The sequence below is a fragment of the Rhynchophorus ferrugineus genome, unplaced genomic scaffold (genome assembly GCF_030347505.1).
Source record: "Rhynchophorus ferrugineus isolate W39M unplaced genomic scaffold, kcgeb_rfMv2 rfM1, whole genome shotgun sequence".
Classification (NCBI taxonomy): Eukaryota; Metazoa; Arthropoda; class Insecta; order Coleoptera; family Curculionidae; genus Rhynchophorus; species Rhynchophorus ferrugineus.
The window spans coordinates 36,755,068-36,760,335 of NW_027472580.1; the positions used below are offsets into that span (position 1 = coordinate 36,755,068).

A 5,268-nucleotide genomic window follows, 5' to 3' on the forward strand; every position below is an offset into this window, starting at 1 on the left:
CTACACAATGCATGTATTTAAGTGTGACTAATAATTTATTATTTATTTTAAATGAACAATGTGGACGTGTATCAATTGTTAACTTACTAATAGCACTGCTCAAAACGAATTTATTCACTTAAAAATAGACTGTTCTCATTTATGTTCATTTACTAAATTAAATGAAATAATACAAGTGTCGTTTTACATACTGCATATTCTACGACTTCATATGGCCGGCCTTTAAAATATCAATACATAAAAGGAATAGTGAAACGCGTCAAATTTCCATCTGATAGCCTGTAAATGTATACACCTAATATGAAAAATAGATAGCTTAAAAGAAAGCAAACCTAGCAAGTCTTCGCCATTCTATGATACGGAGATTCAAAATAAAGATGACTAAGAGCATGAATTAAGCGAGTCGAAATTGAGTGATCCCATTTGATATATTAATTTGCAACGAGAGTAGGCAAAAATTCTAAGGCTCAGGTAACAGTAATAGTGTCTTGCAGAGTGATGGACTTCCATGTAAAGATAACAAGATCTGCTTATTTTTTCTAAGAAGAAAAACAAAGGACATAAACTGGAGATTGCAACTCTCTTTCTATATGTAACAACTGTCCAAATATTTAATATTCAATGTTTCGTTCTTGTCAACATACGATTAATATGTAATGTTTTCGAAATAAGGAGGAAATATTTTTTATACTAAATTCTTTGTTCTAAAATTTCTACACAATACTTAATTCAAAAGACCGAAATATATCTAATTGCATAATACAGTTAGATATTCGATATCAGAAAAATATCTCACGCTTCACTGTTGTTTACTACGTAGCACCAAAAACAAATTTTGGGACTTATCTCTGAAGTTGTGGTCAACACATCCAAAATTTTCAGTATAAATTTGAACGGATTTACTGCTCAAATCACAGTTTGACTTTTGAACTAGTCAAGTTAACATTTGTGCTTAGTTACTCAACCATGACTTCCAACAAGAAAGACCTTCTGCTGTTGTTCGATCGTCCGAAAGAGCCCATCTTCATTCCCAAGGGTGACGAAAGGAAGGCATTCGACGTTCCAGCAGAATATCTCAGCGACAGGTATCGTCCTCTTGGTACTCAGCTGGCCAATCGTTTTGGCGAAGAAGCCAACGAAGTCGTATCAGTGAGCCGAATTTCTATTCCGAATTTAGGAGAGATTTTGGAACTTCAAAGAGATGCCAATTTTTCATTATTTATTCCCAAACATCGCCTGTACGCTGGTAGACTGATTGACATCTTCTTGGGCGTCAGGAATGTCGATGATCTATTAGCCGTCGCAGTGTATGCTAGAGAACGAGTTAATCCCTATTTGTTCAACTATGCATTGTCCGTTGCCATCTTGCACCGTAGTGACACCCAGGATTTGGATATACCATCAATCATACGCTTATTCCCTGACAAATACGTTGACAGCAAAGTATTTGAAAAGGCTCGCGAGGAAGCCAACGTGGTACCTGAAGGTTCCCGTATGCCCATTGAAATCCCTAAGGACTTCACCGCTTCCGATTTAGAGGAGGAACATAAATTGGCCTATTTCCGTGAGGACATTGGTCTTAATCTTCACCACTGGCACTGGCACTTGGTGTATCCCTTCGAAGCCAGCGTTAGCGTTGTAAATAAGAACAGAAGAGGAGAACTTTTCTATTACATGCACCAACAAGTCATGGCTCGTTATAATTTTGAGAGGTTGTGCAACGGAATGCAGCGTACTGAGCGGCTGATCGATTGGGATCGACCAATCAAAGAAGCCTATTTTCCAAAGCTGGATAGTTTGGTGGCAAGTAGATCATGGCCTTCTCGTGTTACCAACCAAACGTTACAAAATGTTCGACGTGAAGTAGATGGAATTATTGTCGACGTTGATGACTTAAAACGATGGAGAGATCGTATCTACAACGCCATACATTCAGGAGCTGTACGAGACAAAAGTGGTAACTCGGTGCCTTTAACCGCTACTGAAGGCATTGACATCTTAGGTAATATCGTTGAATCCAGCGTCATCTCAATCAACAGAGATTTCTACGGCGACGTGCACAACATGGGACACGTTATGTTGTCGTACATTCATGATCCTGACCATCGTCATCTGGAATCCTTCGGTGTTATGGGAGACTCCGCCACCGCCATGAGAGACCCAATATTTTACAGGTGGCATGCATTTGTTGACGATTTATTCCAGGAATTTAAATCCGCTCTACCAAGATACAGCGAGAACGAATTAAACAATCCCGGTGTCGTCATTCAGGATATTCAACTGGAGGTTCAGGGCGGTTCCGCAAACCGCCTGCAAACATTCTGGCAACAGTCCGATGTTGACCTTTCTAGAGGCATGGACTTCCAGCCTCGAGGATCGGTATTCATTCGTTTCACTCACTTACAGCATCGCCCCTTCAGTTACAAAATTAGCGTTCAAAGTAATAACGCTCGCCAAGGTACCTGTCGTATATTCTTGGCTCCCAAATTTGATGAAAGAGGCAACCCATGGCTTTTCAGGGATCAACGCTTAATGTTTATTGAATTGGATAAGTTCTTAGTTAATTTGAAACAAGGCCAGAATACAATTACTCGCAATTCCAATCAGTCGTCTGTTACTATTCCTTTCGAAAGGACTTACCGAGACTTGGACACTTCAAGGCCTGTTGGCGGTAACGATTTAGCCCAATTTAACTTCTGCGGGTGTGGTTGGCCGGCTAATTTGCTGATACCTAAGGGCAGTGCCGAAGGTTTCGCTTGCCAGCTGTTTGTGATGATATCTAATATTAATGACGATCTGATTCAGCAAGATACCTCTGGTACATGTAACGATGCTTATTCTTACTGTGGCGTAAAGGACAAACTATACCCCGACAGGCGTTCTATGGGATATCCATTTGACAGGATGCCAAGAGACGGAGTCGATACGCTACAACAGTTCTTAACATCAAACATGAGAGTTCAAGATGTCGCCATTCAGTTCGAAAATCGCACATTCAGGCCAAAACAATAGAATATGTATAATTCATTGATGAACCTGTAAAACAAATTGTATTGGAATTAGAATAAATGTTTAATCATCAAATAAGCTTTTTAGTTCCTCTTTATTTCATTCATAATTCAATATCGGCTAGGTTTTAATTTAAAATAAAAAAATATAACCTAATAATAAAATCTAACTTTAATATGCTTATAGCTTCAAAAAAACTATTTTACATTTTAAGTTAAGAGTTACAAATATTTGAACATTTTTATAGTAAAAATAACATTGATAAAATCGGTTGTCCATAAATAGAAATCAGTATTGCTGCCAAACAATGAAACCTTTCTCAAAAAAAGCTACTGTCTACATTAGTGTACTTAAATTTCAAATATAACCGTGGAATTGGAAAACTATAATATAACCTACCATGCAGGCACAGTCATCACTTGTCACAGTCTTAACATTATTGACTTAACATTTCACTCAAATTTTTTTTTTCACGGTGAAATTTATACCAGGATTTTTCTTTTGATTATAGTGACTACAACACTGTTGCATTATTTAGTGACTTAAACGTGTATTTATTTTATTAGGACTGTGATATATATTATTAAGTATACCTAGATAAATAAAAAAATTAACTTGAAAGCACTTATAGACCAATAATAATATAAAAATATATAATTCATAATACATAATATATTAACATATTGAAACCAAAGCAAGAGATAAAACATAACGTAAAGCTATATGAATATAAAATAGTTTGGTTTCTCCAAAATAAAATTAAATATGTGATTGTGTGAAAATGTGATTTGAAGTGAAAAGAGTTTCCAGATTTCTAAGTATGTTATCTCTATCTCGAATAGACCGTAGAGGTTCACATGATTGTAAAACATGTCGAACTCTATTTACTATTCCACAATAATCACACAACTGAGGAACATCGCCAGTTATAAGAGACGAATGTGAGAACCGACAATGCCCAATTATTATCCTAAAGAAGCTAGTTATTTAACAGGACGTACTTATAAATATTAGTAGATAATATTAAAGAAGCAAAAAAACCTTGCTTAATAAACCACAATGTATTATTGCCCTGTAGCAAGTCCCACTTCAGTTGAACAAGACTATCCATTTTAGTCGTAATAATGGGATATAGATCCTTATAATATGGAAAGCTACGAATATATGTAACACTTAGAGTGGCTCCTTCAGCTGCTTTGTCTGCTCTCTCATTACCCTCTATGCCCACATGACTGGGGATCCAAAAAATAATAGAGTGTTTAAAAATTGCCAGAATAGAGTCCAGGAAATGAGTACAAATCAACCTATCGCCGGGCTCATCCTCCTGTACAATCTGCAGAGCCTTCCAGAAGTGGTCCGAGGGAGTAGGCATAGCTGTTTATGGGTCCTCTAGAATAACGAATAGATTTAGTATTTTGTTGCTTGTTGGTATGGAGCAAAATATGGAGGCTACTCTAAGAATTAGCTTGAATCGTCTATATTTAAACGGTTCAATACCAGCAAAACATTCTAGACTAACAACTGGGCCAGATTTATATGTTCCAAGAGCCAGTCTTAGGGCATGATTTTGAACTGCTTCAAGCATTCGTAGCATGGGCAAGAGGTGTTGTACAGAAAGCTTCCATAATCTAGTGTGGCACGTATTATACCAGAAATAGATCGAATATTTGATCCATCTGGTAACTCAGGTAACCCCATGTTCTTATTTTGGAACTCATGGTTCCCAGTAAACCTTTTCACCATGTTTTGAAATATAGATATACGTAAACTATGAACAGTGTTACACATATACTAATGTGCCTCTTGTGAATTACAGTATCTTTTGTGCCAAGAAATGTAAATATTTTTTTAATACGAACTATTATTATCTTCTACAAAATCTGTTATTTTTAACCGACTTCAAAAAAGGCACAAGGTTCTATGTTCGACTGTATATAATATTTTAAGAATGTTCTCCGTCAATTATGGACCAATTTTCAAAATTATTTTTTTATTCGAAACTGTGCACTTCTGAGATAGTCCCATTGGCTGTAGTCTCAATCAGAATCTGAAAGTGGAATCCGGGGAAATTGAGGGATACCCTCACATTTAAAAGGCACCTACAAAGTTTTCAAATATCTATCTTAATGAGAGATCTTAATGATTATCTAAAATAATGAGATATTTATGTATAATGTTATGGCTAACCATAATGTGACGGAAGACACAACTCATCAACGGTTAGGAGCTAGAGGATATTTCTTTAAATATTATAGGTAC

At 36.4% G+C, this 5,268-nt stretch overlaps 1 pseudogene across 1 annotated transcript; it reads left to right on the forward strand.

Annotated features, from left to right (window-relative positions):
• Nucleotides 1-918: 918 nt before the first annotated feature.
• Nucleotides 919-3,084, forward strand: LOC143196618 (phenoloxidase 1 pseudogene; annotated as a pseudogene). Its single transcript, XR_013005776.1, has one exon. The product of XR_013005776.1 is annotated as a phenoloxidase 1 pseudogene (transcript).
• The last annotated feature ends 2,184 nt before the right edge of the window (nt 3,085-5,268 follow it).